At 37.0% G+C, this 11,777-nt stretch overlaps 1 protein-coding gene across 1 annotated transcript in view; it reads right to left on the bottom strand.

The window, feature by feature from the left end:
• Positions 1 to 8,568, bottom strand: part of LOC122801078 (complement C1q and tumor necrosis factor-related protein 9-like) — a 48,978-nt gene extending 40,410 nt beyond the window's left edge. The window contains exon 1 of the mRNA XM_044070582.1: positions 8,492 to 8,568. The gene's annotated coding sequence lies outside the window, so the exon portion shown is untranslated. The remainder of the gene's footprint in view (positions 1 to 8,491) is intronic.
• Between the last annotated feature and the right edge of the window lie 3,209 nt (positions 8,569 to 11,777).

The raw sequence follows: 11,777 nt of genomic DNA, 5'->3' as shown, positions 1-11,777 counted from the left end.
TGGGGTGTACTTCACCACCACCACTTGTATTTTAGTTGCCTTGATTTTATATCCCAATACCTGGCAGTACTCCTTTTGACATAAAGTATTCAGATTTACTTGTAGCTCTAGAAAAAGTTATCCATATGCCATCTGCAAACAAGTCCAACTTTCTCTGCTCTGCTCCTCACCATGTATAGTCTTTGATATTAGAGTTCCAGATCCAAAGTGCCAGAGGCTCCAAATAAACTTGAAATAACAGATGATAATGAACACCTTGGTCTTATGCCCTTATACAGCCTAACAGGCATTGATATACTCTAGCTACTATTTTAAATGTAGCTGTCTACTTGCTATATATGGCTCAAATCAAATTTATGAAGTTTAATGGAAACCCCATCCTTTCCATTAATTTAAATTGAAATGCTCACTTTAAATTGAAATGCTCACTTTATCAGGCACTTCTTCTGGATTTAACTTTAGATATTTCTTCCTTTATTGCTGTTTGCATTTTTGAATAACCACAAAGATCAAATTATATTATCAGGCACTTGGTGTCCTTTGAGATGGATATATCGGAAAATGGGTACAGTCAATCCTTCCCTTCCTTTGGTATTTCTGTCAAAAAAAATAAAAATAAAAAAAAAAAAATATATATATATATATATATATATATATATATAAAAAAAAAAAAATATATATATATATATATATATATATATATATATATATATATATATATATAGATAGATAGATAGCATCTTTCCATGGCTCAGGGATTACCATTGTATTTAACCTCATGTCCAAGTGTTCAAGGAAGGCAATCTCTCCAAGCACCAAACATCTTATGGAAAATTGTCAGAGCCATGACATTTATTATTATCTGTACAATGAAATCATCTCTGCATAAAAGGTTATCATCAGATCTTGTTTAACACCCTCATTAGGGTGTACTACAAGCACTCACATTTCAGGTGCTCAAAGACTGCCATTGCACAGCCAGGGATATGAGTGTACTGTAGCTCTCATGATCTGCTGCTCATGTTCACAGTGGAATATAAGATCAGGCAAGGTGAGGTAGCTATGCAGAGACAGTGGAGCTGCCACACTTTGCACGAACACATTATTCAGGTTTGAGCAAGGTGAGCGTCAGAAGGGGTGGAAGAGTAGCTTAGGTTTTCAAGAAGTATTTGAGGGAAAGATTTAGATTTCTGGAGTTGGAGTTTTAGCCTATGGTGCAAGAGAGGAGTTTAGAGTTAGGGAGCAGCAGGGAAATTTTAGGTTTATAGAGCAGTGGGAGAGTTAGGTTTATGAAGGGAAAAAGAATTTTAGGTTTACTGAGTGATCAGGAACTTTAGGTTAGGGAAGGGGGGATAGAGTTTCAGAGTTATGTACTGATCAGAGACTTTAGGTTCAGGAAATGGGAGAGGAGTTTTAGGCTAGAGTTTGGGAGCAAGGATTCAGGTTAGGGTTAAGGACTAGGTGAGAGTTTTTAGGGTTAGAGTTGAGGGTCTTTTAAGGATATGTAGTTTATTAGGATCAGATGGTAGAAGGACGTGGTAATTAAACAGGTTCAGGCTAGTGGGAGCTGGAGCACATGCCATTTAGAGCAAATAGCAGCAAGTATGTTGTGAGTAACTAGCATGTGAAAACTTTTAGTAGATTCCTATTATCAAGAGTAAGGACTTGTGCTCTGTCAAAACTGATTTAGCCCACCTTTTAGCTTCCTCATCCAATAAAGTTTGATTGTAATAACCTAAAACCCCTTAGGCCTACACTTGGCTCTGACGATATTTTCCCCTATATCCCTGAAGTAGGTTATGAATACTTGAGCTCGCTGCTGTCTCAGCCTGGCTGCTAATACCTAGGTAGCTTTTGGCGTATAATCAGTATAAAAATTCCATATTGCTATCCTTGGGAATCAAAGCATCTCGTCTGAGAGGCTCACCATTTTTTCCTTTTGTTTTTCTGACTGCCTCTAATTTGCAGCTGAGCTACTGTTATATTCCTCTTCTTGCTTCCTCCACATCTCCCTAATGTTTTCTCAGTTCAGGGTTCTCAGATGTTCTATGACTACCCTACCTCCTTGCTCCAGTTCATAAAATTCACATTTTTAAACTTTGCCATTGTAACCTATATAACTTACCAACACTTCATCCAACACTATCTCAAGCCTTAACCATACTGGGATATGATTTGAAAGATCTAGTGGTCCTAGATCACCCCCTTGCATTGCATCACTCAGTGATGTTCCTGGCTAAAGAGTTATTTTGTCTGCAAAAGATCATGTTTGTTGCCTCTGTCAGTAAAACGTAATGATCATTCGCTCCCCTGCATGCTTCCATTTCAAGTTGCTCTCACTAATCCTATTAATTTACAATATCTTGCAAAGAATCGCTTACTACTGTTAATTTTGGTTTACTATCATTTTACTGAAGTACAGTTGGTCAAATGATTTATCATCGTCTCACTTCTGTGAAAAGTCACATTGCTGAATTCCTGTATAGATGAAATACATACCAACTTTGACCTAGGAACAAGCATTAACATGGGTCAAGATAGGGGTGAGATTTCTACATTGGGAATATCGGAGTTCTACATTTTCAACATTCGAGTTTCAGACTTCGTGAAAAGTGGTTTTGACCAAATGCACTTCAGTAAAATGATAGTAAACCATTAATTTCACCCTTCAGTGGTCGGAAATCACATTTTCTGTTCTTAATATTAAATTCTACAGATAAACAGAACAGATAAAAGTCAACAGATTCAAGTATTAACCTTTACTTGTTCAACTTTCCTTGATTTAAGTCCAACAGTGCTAGGTTATAATGTCTTCCACACATTTAGGCCAGCTACTTCACAGGCAGGGACTAAAGGTGGAGGTGTCTCTATTTACATCAAAGATAAATATACTTCAAGGCTAGTCAAACAGGACAATGCACTTGAGATACTCCATGCTCAAATCACCATAGCCAAAATCCAGTACAACTTCTTTGCATTCTTTGCAAGCTATAGGTCCCCCTCTATGACCCAGGAAACCCATACCATGTATTTAAACTTCTTAGAAACACTAACCATCCAACTAAATACCATATTTATGGGTGACTTTAATTACTCCACTATTAACTGGGAATTCTCTACAACACCAAAACGTACATGCACAGAGATTCCTGGATTTTGTAAACACAAACTCCCTGGACCAGATAGTCAATACACCAAAGGGATGCAACCGTACTGGATCTGGTCCTCACTAATATGGGAGAGTGCTGCACAACCCTACTGTAATGCCTTCCCTGGTAAGGTCAGACTGCAAAATGCTCTCCTTTGAAGTAAAAATAAAATCTGGACTCCCAGCTAAACCTGGAATATTCAGGAAATATTCTAAGGTTAACCTCCTGCTATTAAGTGAGAACCTGGCAAAATTTCAAGCCCCCATAAAAACTGAGAACACTGCTGCCTATGTAGAACTGTTCACAGAAACCCTGTACAGGCATATTAATAGCTGCATAGAAACAGCTGTCTCCACCAGGAAGAAGTACAGAACTAACTCAAAAAACAAGTCAACCTGGTAGAATCACAAAATCAATAGGCTGTATAACAGGAGGAAGAAAATCATGGCAAAAATTAGGAGGTGCAGCACCCAGCAGGATAGAAGCAACTCTAATTAAACTAAACAAACAACTCAGAGAACAAATAAAGTCTACCAAAGCCAAATTTGAGGTAATTTTGGCCTCCCAGGCCAAGGACACTAGGGAGCAAGTCCTTAATACTCTCTCTAAGACCAAGAACACTGCATCAGTGGGCCCAGACAATATCTCAGGATGTCTTCTAAATAGCATAAAACATCTGTCTATCTATCAGGGCCTCTGAAATTACTATTTAACTGTAGCCTCCAAACAGGTTTTGTACCTCATGAATGGAGAAAGGCAGCAGTTATCCCCTCTGCACAAAGATGGGCCATATACAGTCTCACTAGCCTTGTATGTGAAGCCATGGAAAGAATTATCATGCAGATGATCAATAGAGATACAGTAAATCTCCACACACTCGACCAAACCTAGTTTGGTTTCGGCAAGGGCAGAGCATGCTTACTCAACCTGGTGGACTTCTTTGAGAAGATCACCAAAGCAATAGATGAGGGCAAAATCATTCACACTGCCTACTTTGACCTAGCCAAGGCATTTGACACAATACCCCACTTGGGCATTGTTAACAAACTCAAGAGTTTAGGTACAAACCCATATGTCACCCAGTGGATAGCCTACTGGCTCACATACAGGATCCAGGAATTTAGAATTGGGAAGTCCACCTCTACAAAGTGGCCAGTCACAAGTGGAGTCCCTCAGATGATCACTCCTTGGACCGCTCCTTTTTGGCATTTGCTTCTCAGAAGTCAAGGTCAATGTCAATGGCCTCTGGTTTACTAAATATGCAGATGATTGCAAATTAGGAGTTGTCATTGAATCTCACACTGACACAGATGTTCTCCAGGAGGGGCTGACACAGACAAACAGCTGGTGTCAGAGCCATGGTCTAGAACTAAATGTCAAGAAATGCATAATAGTATCCTTCGGGAAGTCATCCACCCTGGTAACTATAATATTGACAACACACCCCTTAGCGCTGACACAGTAGTCAGGGACTTAGGGACACACATAGATAGTAATCAAGCCTTTGATCATCAGGTGTCTAAGGTGATAAGGAAATCATTCTATGTTGCGCAAATTATAAATAAAGATATGACATCTAAGTCCAAGAAAGTCATTGTTCCACTGTATTCGGCATTCATCAGACCTGTCATTGAGTACAATTCCCCCTTTGGTATGTGCCTAACCAGGCATATCCAACAATTGGAATGTCCACAGGGGATCCACACTAAAATAATACAAGGTGTAAGTAAAATGTCCTATGCAGACTGACTCATGACCCTATCCCTGTAGTCTGTCTCCTACTGGATTTTGAGGGAAGATCTAAACCTGGCATACAGGGCACTGTCAGACCCCACTCTGATGGACCTCCTGCATATCCACAAAACAAACAGCACCAGAATTACCCATTCTAAAGACTTAAACTTTGCCTGTGATATAAACAGGACCTGCTGGAGAGATAGGTATGTATCCCAGAGACTACCATGTCTATGGAACAGGCTCTTGATCCATGTGAAGCAGAGTTCCTCCCTAACCCAATTCATGTGCAACTTGGACAATTGGATGGGAAGCTGGAAATTCATCCCTGGTTTGGTACCTATGTCTCTAATGGACACAGGTAACCTGTAAATGGTTCATCTCCCAGGCCCATGCTTACACCTATCAAGGGTAACAGAACCTGTCAGAGATTTGGGATGCATGGCTAGGCTTAAAAAAGCCCTTGTTGTCGTTAGCCTAGTAAATACCTATGAACCTATGAACCTATTCTATCTGAGTGTGATGGCAATAGCAAAACACAAAGCTCTCTGCACTGTATTATATTTAGTCAGTACAGAGTTAAACACAGCTGTCTGTGCAGCATTGCATACAGCTGTCAGTGAAATATTATACAAAGCTGACAGCTCAGTAATACACACAACTCCAGGTACAGCATTATACATAGTTGTTATTCTAGTGTTACACACCGATTAGTGTAGCACACAGTAGGTATTCAGTGTTACACATAGCTGTGCAGCATTGCATACAGCTGTCAGTGGAACATTGCACAAAGCTGACAACTCAGTAATACACACAATTCTTGGTGCAACATTACACACAGTTGTTAGTGTAGTGTCTTATACTGAGTAGTGTAAAATACAGTTGGCATGCAGTGTTACACACAGCTGTCTGTGCAATATCGCATACTGCTGTCAGTGGAATATTACATACAATTGTCACAACAGCATTACACTCACAGTTATATTTGCAATGTCATATGCCACATCCAGTAGTGTAACACACAGTTGTTGTGCAGTGTTGCACAGAGCTGTGTGTACAATATTACACGCAACTGTCATTACAGTATTACAGTGTCAGTATAGCATTATGTACAGTTGGTATTGCAGTGTTACATGCACTTGTCAGTGTAGTGTTATGTATATAACCACCAAAAGAAATGCAAAATATGCAAAAAGTATAATAAATAAATAGGGTCTATATTACGTGATCGAATGTTTAGGTGATTGAACACCTAAATGTCGACTCGTAAATGTCAAACTCTGACAACCGCAAATGGCCATTTATGCAAATTTTTTTCTCTGGGAAAAAAATTCACTTGGCTGTCATTGGTAATTTGCCCTTTTCCCCAATGTAGAGTGATCTCTGAGTTGATATATTTAGCTTGGGGGTGTGCGGGGGCACAGCCCCTGATGTCGGGGGTGTGAGGGGCAAAGCCCCCCACTTAATTAGTGTTTAAAGGTTTGTTTTGTTATATATAGCCAAGCAAATTTTTTTCCCTGGGAAAAAATTCACGTAAATGGCTGTTTACAGTTTTAAGGGTTTGACATTTACAGGTCGACATTTAAACATTCGATCACGTAATATAGAACCAATAAATAAATAGTAAAAAAAAGCCAATAAAGCAATTAAATGTTTTAATAAAACAATAAATGAAAATCTAATAAACAAAAGACAGCTAAATAATCAAAGGTTTGCAGTCAGCTTCATAATTTAAGTTGCAATGACACACAGTATTGAATTTAAGAACATACCTAGCTTCTTTTTGTACAAGTACCAGCAGATATCATAAAGCACAAGTGTGATCTTACATTACAATACAATTGTCACATTATACAAAGTTGTCAGTGTGCTTACCACCCCTGCTATTTTCACAGAATGGAGCATTACAAAACATCAGTGGCATATTGTACAAATCTGTCAATGCAAATAATTTACTTCTGTGAACTTTCTGTGAATTCTTGTATGTTCCCTGCATTTTCCATTGCTCTGTTTAAATTTAGCTCTATGGCTAAGTCTTCAAGAAAAGTTTTTGTCTCCATAATCCTTCCTTCTCTGCCCCACCATTATTTAGTCCATGGTTTATGCTACGTTAACTTGTATGTAACTCTGCTTTATATTGTGATGCAGTTACATATGATAAATGTTTTATTTAATGTTTTGACTTCTTTAAGAGGGCATATTGTTTTATCTTTCACTGTATTTTACTATTTCTCACGATGTGCCCCTCATGTCTTGGTACACTTTGTGCTACTTATTGATCCTGTAACAAAATCCCTATTTGCTAATTCCCCATAGAACTCCCAAATCATTTGTTGAATACCGACTTATGTGGTTTCCTTCTTGTTAATTAAGTTACTGTTTTATGATCTGTCATCATCATCATCAAACCCTTTTTTTCATTTCTACATGGGATTGCGGGTCAGATCAACATTAGTCAATGTGACCGAATCTCCTAGAGCCAATGTTTGCACGGCCAAGTGCCTAGCCCTAACATGTACTTTATGTAAATAACTGTCATATCTTTTGAGATGCTTATTATATATATATATATATATATATATATATATATATATATATATATATATACACATATGCCAAGGGACACGAAAAACGCCACCCAAATATCAATAAAGGATGTTTATTCAGCGAAAAACGTCACACTAAGCACATTAACGCTTCACAATATACAATACATTTTCATTTATAAAAACTTCATCAGATGAGGACTGACAGCATAAAACATTGTCAGTCCACATCTGATGAAGTTTTTATGAACGAAAATGTATTGTATATTGTGAAGCGTTAATGTGCTTAGTGTGATGTTTTTGGTTGAATAAACATCCTTTATTGGTATCTGGGTGGCGTTTTTCGTGTCCCTTGGAACTTTTGCATTTTCTTGGCGGTTTTGTGCCTTGGTTGAATTTTTCTGGATATATATATATATATATATATATATATATATATATATATATATATATATTTTTTTTTTTTTTATTTTAATTTAAGGCATTAAAACTTGTAAATAAATTATTACATTGAGTAAACATTGCATTGTGCTCAGAAAGACTCGCTAAAGATCATGTTTGGTGTATTATTTAGTTCTGTCCTGTACCACAGGACTTGTGAAATTATCATTTTCTAGCCTTGCCAGCTCTTCTCATGTGCTGCCATTTTCTAACTGACAGTATGTTATTTCACTGAACACTTTGAAATAAGGTTAAACATCTAAATGCTCTGCTCACGTCAGTGAAAACTGATGGAAAACAACAGAGCCAAAGTTAAACATTTTTTAAATACCAGATTAGGCAGATCTGAAGTACAGCTTAGAATAGTTTGTCAGATCTAATTTTGGAAAGCCGAAATTACTGAGCATTTATGTATGTTATTTTGTTTGGTTTGTGCATAGATAATACTGTGAAATCTCTATTCGTAAGATCAAGGGAAATGCCCCAGAAGTGATAGAAATGCAATGGGTAAGCTCATCTTCTACAGAAAATGAGCTGAAATTTAGGAATCATGTTTTATGTTGCCTTCACCACAATTAAATCATGGTGATGCGTGTCATTTTTATTAAAATGAAAGCTCACCTCTTGTAATTTCCCAGTTATGGGCCCAATATTGTACCAGCAATGGAAGATTCTGCTGCTTTCTATTGATTTTGTGGGCCTGTTTCCAATTCTAATCAAGAGTATTCTATAAAATAATAAAAAGAGCATTGTATAAAATATGCCCTCAGACAGGAATCTTTATTAAGGCAATTGTGTAGACATTCTTACTGATTGCCCAGATTATTTAGAGAGCTGTGGACAGTGGACAGGTAGCTAAATGGGGAGACTCCTTTCTTTATGCGGCAAGGTGCTGGCCCTACTGCACAATATTATCCCTCTTTCTGGAAGCAAAGAATAGTGTTATATTACTTTGTCCATATAGTATCCAACTGTAGAAAATGTAATGTTTTGTGCAGATTTCATGCAATAGTGTTGCATTGCTTTATCATATGCAGGAAGAAATGCACTGGAAACAGAAAATACTGTTACCTCCCCAAGCAGTGCACTCATATATTCCTGCAAACGAGGCTGTAATACATAATGGGAGACTCTAAAAAGTCTGTTTTGCATCTAAGAGGAAGACTGGTCCTTGGGCTGCTGTGTAGTTTATAATACATGTCATTGAGTAAACACATATTTATTGACATATTCTAATTGTATGTAAGTAAAAAGGGACTGACAGACTTCCTGGGAAGGCTCTGGAGCTTACCTCTCAACCTGCAGACACTGATAATAGGAACAAAGGCCCAAGAAAAATAGGAACACCCTAAAAATCTGGACATTTAATTAGCATTTAATTTGAATACTACATACCACATAATTCTTCCTGCTTTCAGTAGGAATGTGGGGTACTACTCAAAAACACATATTCAAAAACAGAGTGACAAAAGTGATGGAAAATATAAATACATTATAAAAGAGACAGCATAAAATCTATAGACTTTATGAAATGTATTTTACAATTCTATCACACAAGGTCATTTAGTTTTGCTTCACAATAAGGGAGTAAAATGATGCATGTCTCCTCTCCTTAAGTTATTGTTGCATTGCCTATGTTGGTCATGTGGTTTTCTGTATGCTAGACAGCTTAAAAAATCATACGTGATAAGGGGAATTCCAAAAATTGTGTGAATGGGTAAATCAACTCAAAAGGGGCATACCACCAATAAGAGAGATATCCTAAATCAGGCCTGAAAATAGGAATGTTCCTCTACAATAGGGTTAGTTGAGACATCTGCTCTGGAAAGAGGTTCAGGACAAAAAATATGGGTAAAGTAGAATTCCAAAGTTGCATTCTGTAAACAGCATTAAAATCAAATCTATATTCACCATGACTCTAGTGAAACAGATATTAAGCTTCCTGTCTCCGTGTTTCTTCACCTGCTTATGAGCAGACATGTTTATCACCATTTCTGGGACATCGCCACTGTTCTATCTTGTCTCACCCCTATCTCTCCTTGTGTGCTGCGGAAAAAACAGTACTTAGAAAACCTTCTCAATTGTATGTTAACCCCAGAGCTGCAGATATCTTGCACTGTTTTTAGCTCATTTGAAACCATTATGGGCTTATAGAACACTAGAAGCATCTCCTGTTTTCATAGGGAAGTTTTCAATATGCTGAAAATATCAATACATTACTATGATGTAAAAGAGCTTTTCATTTGTAAGTCACAATTTTAAATCCAGCTTAGACCAATGAGTGTAGATATATTTTTGAAGAATATCTAGGATTGTTTAATAGCCTATTTCCTAATGAACAAAATGTCATGTAGTAAAAGAATACAATTAACATAAATGCACTGTGCAGTTGTTGCTCATAGTTTAACATCAAAAGCAAAGGTCAGAAAGGACTTGTATTTTGACTCATATTCTTTCCTTTCAAAGCAGCTCTACAAAAGTGAAATATAATTGCTACGGCTGCAATGATGCTGCATAGAGCTCTTCTCAAGGCCAGTTTTAGCAGGGCACACTACCACTTACTTATACCTCATACATACTTTTCATACTCATTTTGTACTACAGCAAAAATAAATCTTGGGTTATTACTTTTTAGTGCAAGTCAGCTCAGCATCAAAAAATAAAACACTGCGTCACAGCAACATAGAAAAAAAGCAATCTGACCCAGACACAAGCTAAATGTGGCAGTAAACAACCTTTTTTATCTATTAATAAAAAATAAGGCAATATAAAACATTTTTCCTGTATCTTATTGAAGGCATCGAGTAAATGTAAGTTTTCTTAGGAACATTTGCCTTTCTTTTTCTACTTTAAACATTCCCTGGGTATACAGGTATGAACAATATGTTTTGCAGTCTCAAGGAAAGGAAGGAAATTTGCAAGATTACTTAGTACCATATGAAACTGAATGACCCAAATAAACCACAAACAAATAAAGAGAGAACACTGAGCACCAAGTGATACTAGCATATAAGGGGTCTATATCACATAGTCGAACTGTCGTAAGTTCAACTATGTAAATATTGAGCCTGGATATATACTAATGTGTTTATATGCTAGTATAATGTGCATGTATTCAGACACTAATTATTCCTAAACCGCCTCTGAGCTTTGAAAGAGAAACCAGATGAAGAACTTATTTACTTGCCCAGTGCTTTTACACATCCTACAGCTACAGTACATTTGCTGTGACAGATGGAGAAAGGTCTCTTCCTTTCCTATAGAACAAACTAAATGTAATTTTAAAATTCAGAATTACTGGAGAGGATACCAAAAAAACGATTGTAATAGTTTGGTAGAATCCCTCATTAGAAGTGCAAGCTGTACTAGTTAACTTTTGCTAGAACTTGCACAAGTTACATTCGGAGAGCAGTGCAGCCTTGTGGCATTGATGTGAAAAGATTAAACTTAATGCTGAATGATCCCTTAGCTTTATTGGCAGTACGGTATTAGTAGGCTGAGAGCCCTTAATTCATCTAAACGCATCACGATTTGGCACTCTGTACTATAAACAGACTTCTCAAAATGCATTTCATATTCAGTAAAAAAGTCAGTACTACATGGACAGCAATATTCCTTAAATTGTTACATTTCCTAATTGGATCACATGTCTCGTTAATTTTTTTTCTTACCTCTTATTGAGAGTGTTACTTTTTTTTTAGAAAAATTAGCCATTACTGGCATTACAGTTAAGTACTTATCCACAATGCATTAGCAAGAAGCAAACATGTCAGTATGGAAAACATGATGTTAGGGAAAATATTGACAGCTCTCCAGAGAATTTTTTTCCTTGCAGACTAAAAGAGTGGTAAGACTGGTTTTCAAATGCCCTCTGTTTGGATATCAGAACAAAAAAAGTCATAAATTA

This window comes from Protopterus annectens, chromosome 4.part1, assembly GCF_019279795.1.
Source record: "Protopterus annectens isolate FY-2018-M chromosome 4.part1, PAN1.0, whole genome shotgun sequence".
Classification (NCBI taxonomy): domain Eukaryota; kingdom Metazoa; phylum Chordata; order Ceratodontiformes; family Protopteridae; genus Protopterus; species Protopterus annectens.
This window is presented reverse-complemented; position numbering and strand designations above follow the sequence as displayed.